The sequence below is a fragment of the Anomaloglossus baeobatrachus genome, chromosome 6 (genome assembly GCF_048569485.1).
Source record: "Anomaloglossus baeobatrachus isolate aAnoBae1 chromosome 6, aAnoBae1.hap1, whole genome shotgun sequence".
NCBI lineage: Eukaryota > Metazoa > Chordata > Amphibia > Anura > Aromobatidae > Anomaloglossus > Anomaloglossus baeobatrachus.
The window spans coordinates 504114115-504128437 of record NC_134358.1 but is presented as its reverse complement, the minus strand read 5'-3'; the positions used below and the strand labels follow the sequence as shown (position 1 = coordinate 504128437).

The window sequence follows — 14323 nt, the reverse complement described above, 5'->3', positions numbered from 1 at the left end:
GTGAGGTCAGCAGGAGTATGTATACAGCTGTGAGGTCAGCAGGAGTATGTATACAGCTGTGAGGTCAGCAGGAGTATGTATACAGCTGTGAGGTCAGCAGGAGAATGAATACAGCTGTGAGGTCAGCAGGAGTATGTATACAGCTGTGAGGTCAGCAGGAGTATGTATACAGCTGTGAGGTCAGCAGGAGTATGAATACAGCTGTGAGGTCAGCAGGAGTATGTATACAGCTGTGAGGTCAGCAGGAGTATGTATACAGCTGTGAGGTCAGCAGGAGTATGTATACAGCTGTGAGGTCAGCAGGAGTATGTATACAGCTGTGAGGTCAGCAGGAGTATGAATACAGCTGTGAGGTCAGCAGGAGTATGAATACAGCTGTGAGGTCACTATGTTAATAAATACTGCTCTGCATTACACCTCCTGTAACTTTTTTCCATATATTATATCCCCAGTGAGAAAGGTCGCATATCCTTGGCTTTGTGTACATGGACATTTGTGTATCAGTGACGCTCTCCTTCTATGGACGGCTGAGCCGGGCATACACCGTAGAGATCGGGCTGGGGGGAGGGCACTGCCGCTGAAGCCCCCGCTGCGCTCTCAGGCCCCGCCCCCAGCGCTGAAGCCGCCGCTAGTTACAGGTACGTTTTGCGGAACCCACCTGTTGTGCGGGACGACGCTGAGCGTTTCCGTTGCCAGGCAACCAAGGTCCCCGCAGGAAGAGGCGGTCCAATCAGTGACGTGTCCCGGCAGCTCGGGCTCTGACTGTCAGTGCGCAGTGCGGCTGCGCAGTACGCAGAGCCGCCGGGTAGTGGTGCACACCTGGTCACTGCCGGCGCTGCTGCGTTATATGGGCGGCATTAGTAGATTATATTCACACTTGTCTGATAAAGTGGCGCTGTCTCTTCATAAACATGGCTGAGTGCACACGATCAGGATTAGCAGCGTTTAGATGCCCCTTGTATTTGCTGCATTGTGCAGTAGAGGCACAGTGGATGGGATTTATAGAAATCTTCTGCCCTCGGTGCATCTTTTCTCCGCAGTGTAAGGCTACTTTCACACATCCGGCTTGAGCCCTGCGGTGAAAACACCGCATCCTTTGCATACGTTTTTCCCATGCGGCCCGCCCGGTTTTTGCCGCTTGCGGCATGCTACTGAGCATGCGCAGTGGCAAAAACCGCATGCGGTGGCCGGATGCGGTATTTGCCGCATCGCGCCGCATCCGGCCGCCATAGGCATGCATTGAGAGATGCGCCGCATCGGCCGAATGCGGCGCAATGCGGGTTTTTTTGCCGCACGAAAAAACGTGCCAGGCAACGTTCCATCCGGCCGCCGCATTGGCTAAATCTGCCGCATGCGGCAAAAACCGGATGGAACGCAAGGCCATGCAGCACAATGCGGCACTAATTAAAGTCTATGCAGGAAAATCGCAACCGGCAGCAAAAAAAAACGGTTGCGATTTTCATGCAAAGTGCCGGATTGTGCCGCAGAAGAAAAACCGGAGGTGTGAAAGTACCCTAAGCGGACATCCCGCGCGGCTTCTTGATCTGCACCATGTCCATTTATGCTGAAGAGATGCAAGTCTTCTCAGCGGGAAGAACACAGTAAAAATCTGCAGCACCCCGAACCCCGATCGTGGGCAGCCATGCTGCCGTAGGAGAGATGATACTGCGTCTAGGACGAAGCATCTCCTAATCAATCAACCCTTTTAAGAATAATGTGGGGTACTTAGTTCTTCTATTTATATGTATTTTAGCTGGAGGGATGGGGTTAAAAAATAAGCTGATCCTTTACACCAATATTTAGACATTAAAACGTCATAGAACTTGCAACGGGCGAGTGTGCTCAGTACTTGGTCGGGCATTCTGCTGCTCGGACGCCATGCCCGAGTCCCTGCCCGGCATGGTTCACAGCCACTAACCATGCAGGGATTGTCTGCCAATGATGGTAATGCCGTAGCCCTGTTGGTACTGGCATTACTGTGATTGGTCGGCCGCACAGCGTCATCGGAGCTATATAAGACCCAGAGATGGCATGGTTGTCACACTATACCCAGAAATAGTGTAGAGACTAGGGAGCGATTCTGCAGGAGAAAGGACAGTGTATTAGGCATTGCCCACTGTCATGGTGACGTCAAGACTTGTGGAAAACACAGATTCTGGCGCTCTGCCTGCTAACTTCTCTGAAGCCTGTGTTAGGCGTCAACCTACATTCTTAGGCAGACTATAAGTAGTTAATCACTGCTGGACTGCTTTTTAGTCTCGTTAGTCACATGTTGTGGGGGGGCCAGTCACATTTGCTCTAGCCTACCTATGCTGTCTGCACTCTTTCATTAATGACAGCTATAGTTTACCTATACTGGTCTAGTGAGGTGTTGTGATCCAGACTTACTGGTGGTTGTTGTGCATTATTGCTGTGAGTAGTTGGGGTGTTAACCCTTATTGTCTTTTTGTTATTACCTTCCTGCTCTTACTTTTCTCTATAGTTTACCTATACTGGTCTGGTGAGGTGTTGTGATCCAGACATACTGGTGTTTGTTGTGCAATATTGCTGTGAGCGGTTGTGGTGTTAACCCTTATTGTCTTTTTGTTACTACCTTCCTGCTCTTGCTTTTCTCCTTAGTTTCTTACTGTTTGTTATTGTGAGAATACAAAATATATGTCTATATGCTTATCTACTGTGAGAGTACAATACACCATGTGCAGAATTATTAGGCAAGTTGCATTTTAGATGATTTTTTTTATTATTGATCAACAACTATGTTCTCAATCAACCCAAAAGACTCATAAATATCAAAGCTTAATATTTTTGAAAGTTGGAGTGGGTTTTTTAGATTTGGCTATCTTAGGATGATATCTGTTTGTGTAGGTACAGTGCTGGCCAAAAGTATTGGCACCCCTGCAATTCTGTCAGATAATACTCAGTTTCTTCTTGAAAATTATTGCAATCACAAATTCTTTGGTATTATTATCTTCATTTATTTTGCTTGCAATGAAAAACACAAAAGAGAATGAAACAAAAATCAAATCATTGATCATTTCACACAAAAACTCCAAAAATGGGTCAGACAAAAGTATTGGCATCCTTAGCCTAATACTTGGTTGCATAACCTTTAGCCAAAATAACTGCGAACAACCGCTTCCGGTAACCATCAATGAGTTTCTTACAATGCTCTGCTGGAATTTTAGACTATTCTTCTTTGGCAAACTGCTCCAGATCCCTGAGATTTGAAGGGTGCCTTCTCCAAACTGCCATTTTGAGATCTCTGCACAGGTGTTCTATGGGGTTCAGGTCTGGACTCATTGCTGGCCACTTTAGTAGTCTCCAGTGCTTTCTCTCAAACCATTTTCTAGTGCTTTTTGAAGTGTGTTTTGGGTCATTGTCCTGCTGGAAGACCCATGACCTCTGAGGAAGACCCAGCTTTCTCACACTGGGCCCTACATTATGCTGCAAAATTTGTTGGTAGTCTTCAGACTTCATAATGCCATGCACACGGTCAGGCAGTCCAGTGCCAGAGGCAGCAAAGCAACCCCAACACATCAGGGAACCTCCGCCATGTTTGACTGTAGGGACCGTGTTCTTTTCTTTGAATGCCTCTTTTTTTTCCTGTAAACTCTATGTTGATGGCTTTTCCCAAAAAGCTCTACTTTTGTCTCATCTGACCAGAGAACATTCTTCCAAAACGTTTTAGGCTTTCTCAGGTAAGTTTTGGCAAACTCCAGCCTGGCTTTTTTTATGTCTCAGGGTAAGAAGTGAGGTCTTCCTGGGTATCCTACCATACAGTCCCTTTTCATTCAGACGCCGACGGATAGTACGGGCTGACACTGTTGTACCCTCGGACTGCAGGACAGCTTGAACTTGTTTGGATGTTAGTCGAAGTTCTTTATTGACCATCCGCACAATCTTGCGTTGAAATCTCTCGTCAATTTTTCTTTTCCTTCCACATCTAGGGAGGTTAGCCACAGTGCCATGGGCTTTAAACTTCTTGATGACACTGCGTACTGTAGACACAGGAACTACCAGAATCACTGACATACGCAGACCCATTATAATGAATGGGTCTGCTCACACATCAGTGATCTTTCACTGCACGTGTCTCCATGCAGCGTACCCGCGTGTGCGTGATTGCTGCACGGAGACATGTCCATTTTTTTCTGGCATCACTGATGTCCCACGGACCACGCAGTGGTGTGGTCCGTGAAACACGTGCCAGAAAAAAACGTGCATTTAAAATAATAAACATTTTAACTCACCCGGCGTCCAGCGATGTCCTCTGCAGCCCGTGCAGCTTGCTGCTTCTAAGCCGGCTGATTACTGTCGCGCATATTCATTATGCGCGACACAGCCGACCCGGAAGCAGCTGCTGCGGGGGTCACCGCCGGCCGGATGCTGCACCGCGGGAGGATTCAGCACCATGGAGAGCGGGAGCGGGCGCAGGTGAGTTGATTTCTAGGTGCAATCACGGGCCACGGACAACGGAGCCCGGATTGCACTTAGACAACCCACGTGTGCCGTGATTCACGGCACACGCAGGGACATGTGCGTGTTTTACACGCCAGTGAAAAACGTCACTGTTTTTCACTGACGTGTGAAACGGGCCTAAACCTGTCTGTGTAGGAGACACTTGTAAGTTGGAGCAGTGCTTTATGTCTGTATGGTTTAGCTGGAAGGGAGAAGCCCTCCAGTTGGTAGTCAGGATATCACCGTGTATAGTTAGCGCCGGACAGGCAAGGATTTATTTTGTTGGTGTTTTTTCTTTTGTTTATGCTTCACTGCAATAAACCTGACCTTACACCTTGAATTCGGCTGTCTGCCTGAGGTGAATACATGCCCTTTGAACCCAGCAAAGGCGATCCCGGAGCGTGTTATCACAATATATATATATATATATATATATATATATTTCTCTATATGTTTTTATATAACCACTATATACCTTTCTATAACCAAGTTTTCTTTTGTATATGAGGAACAAGATGGAGTTTTAAAGCCTGCAGCTGATGTCTGATATATATTTCAGTTTGTTTTCTGATTACTGCTACATATCAGGAAAAGTTTGCGTACCTAAGGTCATCGGCTGCAGACTGATACAAAGCAACGTAATGCAGATGTGATAAAAGACTGGCTATCTTTGCAAGTCCAAATTCAAGGCTAAAGATGATACGTGCCAGAGACATTGCCAGAGATGAAGTCAGAAAACAGAAGGCGCTGCAGAGGGAGTTCCAAAATAGATATACGTCACAGACTTTTTGCATATTTTTTAATATAGCCAATGACACACTTAGGAATTTTACTAAAAGATTAACCCATTCCTGTTCTCTATAAAGGGAATACATGAAATAGCAGAAACTGCTGTGTGAATACTGACTTGAAAAATCCAATAGCTATATGTAAGAGTGAAAATGTGAAAAATGGAATCTGCATTACTGCCATGAACATATGAATAAAGAGAAATTTAGCTACTGAATTGATCAATGCAATAGAGCCCCAACACTACGCCAAAGTATTTCTCTACGTTGGGGTCCCTAGCTTGTGTGTGTCCTCTCATGCAGTTAAAAAACTTACCGTGTATGGGAAGCTGAGACCCAGGCTATTTATGCGTATGATATGGATTGGCAATAGGTGTGGTTGGGGAGGGTTCACAAACGAAAAACTAATAATAATAAGGAATAACGTTTGGAACACCATTCTAAGTCTGAACTGGGTGCAAAAACCTAAAAAAACATCACTATGGGGAGATAAGGTATGCACACCAGTGACTATGTAAGGGGAATACATGAAATAGCAGAAACTGCTGTGTGAATACTGACTTGAAAAATCCAATAGCTATATGTAAGAGTGAAAATGTGAAAAATGGAATCTGCATTACTGCCATGAACATGAATCAAGAGAAATTTAGCTACTGAATTGATCAATGCAATAGAGCCCCAACACTACGCCAAAGTATTTCTCTACGTTGGGGTCCCTAGCTTGTGTGTGTCCTCTCATGCAGTTAAAAACGTTATCCTTATTGTTAGTAGTTTTTCGTTTGTGAACCCTCCCAAACCACACCTATTGCCAATCCATATCATACGCATAAATAGCCTGGGTCTCAGTTTCCCATACATACACGGTAAGTTTTTTAACTGCATGAGAGGACACACACAAGCTAGGGACCCCAACGTAGAGAAATACTTTGGCGTAGTGTTGGGGCTCTATTGCATTGATCAATTCAGTAGCTAAATTTCTCTTGATTCATGTTCATGGCAGTAATGCAGATTCCATTTTTCACATTTTTCACTCTTACATATAGCTATTGGATTTTTCAAGTCAGTATTCACACAGCAGTTTCTGCTATTCCATGTATTCCCCTTACATAGTCACTGGTGTGCATACCTTATCTCCCCATAGTGATGTTTTTTTAGGTTTTTGCACCCAGTTCAGACTTAGAATGGTGTTCCAAACGTTATCCTTACTGTTCTCTATAAAGGCTTGTAAAAAATAAATAATAAAGCACTCGGTTGTGCACCTCCACATACTACCGAACGAGGAGCTTATACCAGCGACATTTTGTTTGGTCTAATTTCCTCCTGGCTAGCATTCAGTAACTCTTGATTTGAGATTTCAGAGGACATTCATTGTTAAGAAGGTGATTTCTGAAACTATGGAATTTCACCTTGACAGTTGTGAGTTTGCAGTGTGTCTGAATTTTGGCTTTCTCCTGGTTTAATCCGTGTTACCATCACTCTTTACCCTTTCCTTTCCTAGGGAGTGTTATGAGATTAGAATAGCCAGGCAAGGGACTCAGGCATCTCCACCATTAACCCCTTCAGCCCCCAGCCTGTTTTCACCTTAAAGACCCGGCCATTTTTTGCAATTTTGACCAGTGTCACTTTGACAGGTTATAACTCTGGAACACTTCATCGGATCCTGGCGATTCTGACATTTTTTTTTCGTGACATATTGTACTTCATGTCAGTGGTAAATTTAGGCCGATATGTTTTGCGTTTATTTGTGAAAATTTCAGAAATTTGGCGAAAATTTTGCAATTTTCAAAATTTGAAATTTTATGCCCATAAATCTGAGAGATATGTCACACAAAATAGTTACTAAATAACATTTCCCACTTGTATGCTTTACACCAGCGCAATTTTTGAAAAAAAAAAATTTCCGTTAGGAAGTTAGAAGGGTTCAAAGTTCATCAGCAATTTCTCATTTTTCCAACAAAATTTACAAAAAAATAATTTTTTAGGTACCACATCACATTTGGAGTGATTTGAGAAACCTATGCGACAGAAAATACCCAAAAGTGACCCCATTCTAAAATCTGCACCCCTCACTGCTCAAAACCACATCCAAGAAGTTTATTAACCCTTTAGGAGCTTCACAGCAACCAAAGCAATGTAGAAGAAAAAATGAAAATTTTACTTTAACACAAAAATGTTACTTTAGCCATAAAAATTAGTATTTTCACAAGGGTATCAGGAAAAATGCATCATAAAATGTATCGTGCATTTTCTCCTGAGTACGCAGATACCTCATATGAGGTGGAAATCAAATGTTTGGGCACACGGCAGGACTCGGAAGGCAAGGAGCGCCATTTGAATTTTTGAGTGCAAAATTAGCTGCACTCATTAGCGGACGCCATGTTGGGTTTGAAGACTCCCTGAGGTGCCTAAACAATGGAGCTCCCCCATAAGTGACCCCATTTTGGAAACTAGAGCCCTCAAATAATTTTTCTAGATGTTTGATGTGCACTTTGAACCCCTGGGGGCTTCACAGAAGTTTAGAACGTTGAGCCGTGAAAAGAAAAAAATTTTTTTTTACCACAAAACTGTTGCTTCAACCAGGTAGCTTTTTTTATCACAAGGGTATCAGGAAAACATGCACCATAAAATGTATTGTGCAATTTCTCCTGAGTACACAGGTACCTCATATGTAGTGGAAATCAATTGTTTGGGCGTACGGTGGGGCTCAGAAGAGAAGGAGCGCCATTTCACAGTAAAATTGATTGGAATTATTAGCAGACGCCATGTTGCATTTGGAGACCCCCTGAGGTGCCTAAACAATGGAGCTCCCCCACATGTGATCCCATTTTGGAAACTGGACCCCCCCCCCCATACAAAAAAAATTAGTTTGGCGAAATAAAAAATACAGACATCAGTAAAAAAAAAAAAAAATATGAGCGCCTGCCACTAAGACCAGTGCCAAACGTGAGAGCAATGCACGAGTCTCGCATCGCATCATCCACTGCAGTCTGGAAGCGAGCAACTGCGCTGGATAATGCGATGCGAGAGGGCGGGGCGGCAGATGAGAAAGGGTGCAGCGGATGGAAGATGGGAAAGGGCGCAGCGGGTGGAGGAGCGGCAGAGGATGGGAAAGGGCGCAGCGGATGGATAATGGGAAATGGCGCAGCGGATGAAGGAGCGGCAGAGGATGGGAAAGGGCGCAGCGGATGGAGGAGCGGCAGAAGATGGGAAAGGGCGCAGCGGATGGATGATGGGAAATGGTGCAGCGGATGGAGAAGCGGCAGAGGATGGGAAAGGGCGCAGCGGATGGATGATGGGAAATGGCGCAGCGGATGGAAGAGCGGCGGAGGATGGGGGGGGAGGGAGGTGAGATGGGGATACCTACCTTACAGGATGGATCTAGGCAGCAGGATCACAGCAGACAGAAGAGGCAGCAGATGAAGGAGGCAGCAGATGAAGGAGGCAACAGATTGAGGAGGGTGAGAGGGGGCAGTATATGAAGAGGATGGGAGAGAGCAGGCAGCAGATCGGGGAGGGGGGCAGAGTCTGATGGGAGAGAGAGATGGCACATGGAGGAGGGGGGGCCCCGGGGGGAGGGGGGCCCCCAGAACATGGAGGGGGGAGGGTGGCTTGCAACACCCCACATGTGCTGCAAGCCACCCTCCCCCCACATGTGGGGGGAGGGTGGCTTGCAGCACATGGAGGGATAGGAGGTGTAGTGGCGATGGAGAAGGGGCAGCCGATGAAGGAGGCGGCGGCGGCCGCCGATCGGGAACAGTGGGGCTGAAAAAGGTGGGTGCGACGGCGGCGGGGACAGTGGCGAGCGTGGCGGTGGGGACAGTGGCGAGCGTGGCGGCGGGGACAGTGGCAGCGGGGACAGTGGCGAGCGTGGCGGCGGGGACAGCGGTGGATCGGGAGTGGCGGCGGGGACAGTGGCGAGCGTGGCGGCGGGGACAGTGGCGGCGGGGACAGCGGTGGATCGGGAGCGGCGGCGGGGACAGTGGCGAGTGTGGCGGTGGGGACAGTGGCGGCGGGGACAGCGGTGGATCGGGAGCAGCGGCGGGGACAGTGGCGGCGGGGGCAGTGGCGAGCGTGGCGGCGGTGGATCGGGAGCAGCGGCGGGGACAGTGGCGAGCGTGGCGGTGGTGGATCGGGAGCAGCGGCGTGGACAGTGGCGAGCGTGGTGGCGTGGACAGTGGCGAGCGTGGCGGCGGGGACAGTGGCGAGTGTGGCGGCGGTGGATCGGGAGCAGCGGCAGGGACAGTGGCGAGCGTGGCGGCGGGGACAGTGGCAAGCGTGGCGGTCGTGGATCGGGAGCAGCGGCGGGGACAGTGGCGAGCGTGGCGGCGGGGACAGTGGCGAGCGTGGCGGCAGGGACAGTGGCAAACGTGGCGGCGGGGGACAGCGGTGGATCGGGAGCGGCGGCGGGGACAGCGGTGGATCGGGAGCGGCGGCGGGGACAGCGGTGGATCGGGAGCGGCGGCGGGGACAGCGGTGGATCGGGAGCGGCGGCGGGGACAGCGGTGGATCGGGAGCGGCGGCGGGGACAGCGGTGGATCGGGAGCGGCGGCGGGGACAGCGGTGGATCGGGAGTGGCGGCGGGGACAGCGGTGGATTGGGAGTGGCGGCGGGGACAGCGGTGGATCTGGAGCAGCGGCGGGGACAGTGGCGAGCGTGGTGGCGGGGACAGCGGTGGATCGGGAGCAGCGCCGGGGCTGGCAGGGCGATCGGGGACAGGGGCGGGCGGCGGGGGCAGCAACTTACTGATGGGCACCCGCAGAGACCGCTCTCCTCGGCTTCCAGGGACGGTCACAGGCCCCAGATCCACATTGATTGGAGAAATCGGTCACAAGACCGGTCTCTCCAATCAGAGCTGGGGGCGGGTGAAGCACCGATCACCCAGCTCCAGCCAATGGCCAGTGCTACAGCAGCACTGATCAGGGCTGGATTTAAATGTTCCAGCCATTTTCAATGGCTGGAACATTACAGTGACTGTAATTGGCTGAGCGGCGTTTGTCAGCCAATCACAGCCTCTGTAGGTTCGGGGAGGAGGCACCACCCCTCCTGAGGTCAGGCAGAGGTCCCCTCCTTCCCGAATCTACCGTTTAATCAAAGAAATTGGACTCCCCGGGGCTCCGGGACCGCGATTTCGCCATGACGTACTGGGTACGTCATGGGTCGTTTAGCACCATGTCACCGTGACGTACCCAGTACGTCAAAGGTCGTTAAGGGGTTAAAGGTAACTCTGAAGTTAGGGATGGAAATGAGCGAACCTTTAGACGTTCGGTTCGGAGGGCACAGTCGAACCTTAGATAAGGTCCGTTTTGTATCCCTGACTTGATCTGAACCTCAATGGAAGTCTGTAATTGGGAAGTTCGTGTCAACACAGAACAGTTCCGGGGGAGGGTAAACGGGGTTTTTCAAATTTTTAAAGTTGTGTGTTTACATTACATCTGATCCTGCTGATTTTACCTCCAGAGTGAGCCTATCAAACACGGCACGTGACTCGCACAGGGCTGAACACCACTCATACCCAAGCACAGCCCTGATTGCTTGAGTGGTTTGCACTCGTAACTCACTCGAACTTCGAACCCGAACTTAGTTTTTTTGGTTATTGGTTTGTGAATCCAAACTCTGAACCTCAGGGTCGCGCATCTCTTGTTAGGGATAGCCTAGAGACCCCTAGCTGGAGGGACAGCATAGCAGCTCCCTCTCGTTTGCTCTCCTACAGTCACATTGTGACACCTAGGCTCCAGGGCACGGGTGCCATTGCAGCTAATGCTATTATTATACCCATGAGTAGTACATAATGTAATGATTCTATACACTTAACAGGAAATCTGTAATCCATACAACCATTCTATAATCTATACATGTTTTACTTGAGAATCCTTTTCTTCTAGATAAGAGATTACCCAATAAAATGAATTGTTTTGCTCAATTTAAAGCTTAGGTACTATATCCTTTACTGAGCCCGAAAATGTATTCATGCCCTGAGAATGCAGAAAAGCTCCAGATTTTTTTTTTTCTGATGCAGACAACACAATTAGCGTTAAAAACATGGGATTCTTTCCGTGGGCCGATGAAAGTAATTTCTGTTTGCTGTGTGAAACAAAGCATGCTATTTGTCACATTGCGGTTTGTCTATCTTTTTAGAAGCCTTCAAGCTTTGATCTGAGTCAGGATAGACTCGGTAGCACAGATGGCGGAGGTAACATGCCAGTGATGTACATTGTCACTCACAGAACTCTAAGTCAACAAATACGAAGAATTACAAGGAGAGAGCCACGTTGCTTTGAGGAGACTTGTACATTCTTGTGAGAGAACGTAGGACCTTTGCCTTTTTTTTTTCGGTTTAGACAAAGGTGTGGAACAATTTATTAGTAGCATATTCAGGGCTTTGTAAGCAATCAAAAGGCTGCCTCTTCAAGTCCAGATTCTGGCCTTTGCTTGGTATTTTTAGGTAAACAATTCCATGTAATAGACGGCGTTCAGCGCCATATAATGGTGTATTATTCTAACTGTCATCGGAACACATTCTGAACGTGCTCGCAATACACACAGCCGCTTCATGGTTGTTTTTTAATAAAATGGTTTATAAATAGCTTTTATCTACTCGCCGGGCCCAGAACAGATACATCAGTCATTCTGGTTTTGTATTCTCCTTCTAAAACGCTGCTAAATGCATTGTTGATTAATTAATAGCCGACCTCTTTGTACACAATAGGAGTTATCTAGGGAGATCTCAATGGTGCTTAACATAACGTGCACTCTTAAAGGCGCAGTATATCGCGGGGGAGGTCGCTATTGTAAAACTTTCATTTTTAAAAGAGTTCTCCTATAAACAAATTATATCACCTATCTACAGGATAGGTGCGAAATGTATGAACACTTGGGATCTAACCACTGAGACCCCCAAGGATCACGAGAATGCAGGTCAAAACGTCCCCTCTGTGGATGAAGCATTATCACATTAACACTAGAACTACTGAGGTAGCCATTTTGACTACTTTGCACTATGTTTTTCTATATAGGTGTCACGAGTCCAGTAGTTCTAGTGTTAATAGTTCATTAAAGTGAACCTGTCACCAGGTTTTTGCCACCTAATCTGAGAGCAGCATAATGTAGAGGCAGAGACCCTGATTCCAGCGATGTGTCACTTACTGGGCTGTGTAGTGTAGTTTTGATAATATCACTGTTTAATGAGCAGTAGATTATCATTACAGGACTACTTGGTGTGTAGCCAAGTAGTCCAGCATACTTATGAGCTCTGTATAACTTGTCGATCTGCAGCAGAGAAAACTAGAAAATTAGACATGTAGTATAGTTCTTCTGATATACAGTGCCTTGCGTAAGTATTCGGCTCCCTTGAATACTTCAACCTTTTTCCACATTTCAAAATATATTTTTTACATATATATATATATATATATATATATATTATATATATATATTGATACATAAATATTAAAATGTTAATTTTATGGTGATGAATGAACAACAAGTGGACACAATTGTGAAGTTGAACAAAATTTGTTGCTTATTTTAAACTTATCTAAAAAATAAATAATTGAAAATTGGGGCGCGCAATATTAATCGTCCCCTTTAAGTTAATACTTTGTAGCGCCACCTTTTGCTGCGATTACAGCTGCAGTCGCTTGGGGTATGTGTCTATCAGTTTTGCACATCGAGAGACTGAAATTCTCACCCATTCTTCCTTTGCAAACAGCTGGAGCTGAGTGAGGTTGGATGGAGAGCATTTGTGAACAGCAGTTTTCAGCTCTTTCCACAGATTCTCGATTGGGTTCAGGTCTGGACTGTGACTTGGCCATTCTAACACCCAGATACGTTTATTTGTGAACCACTCCACTGTAGATTTTGCTTTATGTTTTGGATCATTGTCTTATTGGAAGACAAATCTACGTCCCAGTCTCAGGTCTTTTGCAGACTTTAACAAGTTTTCTTCAAGAATGGTCCTGTATTTGGCTCTATCCATCTTCCCATCAATTTTAACCATCTTCCCTGTCCCTGCTGAAGAAAAGCAGGCCCAAACCATGATGCTGCCACCACCATGTTTGACAGTAGGGATGATGTGTTCAAGGTGATGAGCTGTGTTGCTTTTACGCCAAACATATCGTTTGGCATTGTGCCCAAATAGTTTGATTTTGGTTTCATCTGACCAGAGCACCTTCTTCCACATGTTCGGTGTGTCACCAGGTGGCTTGTGGCAAACTTTAAACGACACGTTTTATGGATATCTTTGAGAAATTGCTTTCTTCTTGCCACTCTTCCATAAAGGCCAGATTTCTGCAGTGTATGACTGATTGATTGTTGTCCTATGGACAGACTCTCCCACCTCATCTGTAGATCTCTGCAGTTCATCTAGAGTGATCCTGGGCCTCTTAGCTGCATCTCTGATCAGTCTTCTCCATGTTTGTGATGAAAGTTTGGATGGACGGCCGGGTCTTGGTAGATTTGCAATGGTATGATACGCCTTACATTTCAATATGATCGCTTGCACAGTGCTTCTTGGGATGTTTAAAGTTTTGGAAAAATTTTTGTAACTAAATCCGGCTTTAAACTTCCCCACAACAGTATCACGGACCTGCCTGTAGTGTTCCTTGGTCTTCATGATGCTATCTGCGCTTTACACAGAACACTGAGACTTTCACAGAGCAGGTGCATTTATACGGAGACTTGATTACACACAGGTGGATTATAGTTATCATCATCAGTCATTTAGGACAACATTGGACCATTCAGAGATCCTCAATGAACTTCTGGAGTGACTTTGCTGCACTGAAAGTAAAGGGGACGAATAATATTGCACGCCCCAATTTTCAGTTATTTATTTGTTAAAAAAAGTTTAAAATAAGCAATAAATTTCGTTCATCTTCACAATTGTGTCCCACTTGTTGTTGATTCTTCACCATAACATTAAAATTTTTATCTTTATGTTTGAAGCCTAAAATGTGGCAAAAGGTTGAAAAATTCAAGGGGGCCGAATACTTTCGCAAAGCACTGTAGCTACATCTCTTACCTCATGTGCAGGGTATTGCAGCTTAGGCATCAATAGTTACTACCATAAGCAACTAACT

At 46.6% G+C, this 14323-nt stretch overlaps 1 protein-coding gene across 4 annotated transcripts in view; it reads right to left on the bottom strand.

Annotated features, from left to right (window-relative positions):
• The window catches only part of RNF32 (ring finger protein 32), a 255525-nt gene that overhangs the window by 47699 nt on the left and 193503 nt on the right, over window positions 1-14323 (bottom strand). The window contains exon 1 of one of the 4 annotated variants that reach the window (XM_075316746.1): window positions 659-720. The exons of 2 other annotated variants lie outside the window; for them this stretch is intronic. The gene's annotated coding sequence lies outside the window, so the exon portion shown is untranslated. Of the gene's footprint in view, window positions 1-542; window positions 612-658; window positions 721-14323 lie in introns of those variants that run through there. One more of the 4 variants, XM_075316750.1, reaches the window with a different exon arrangement.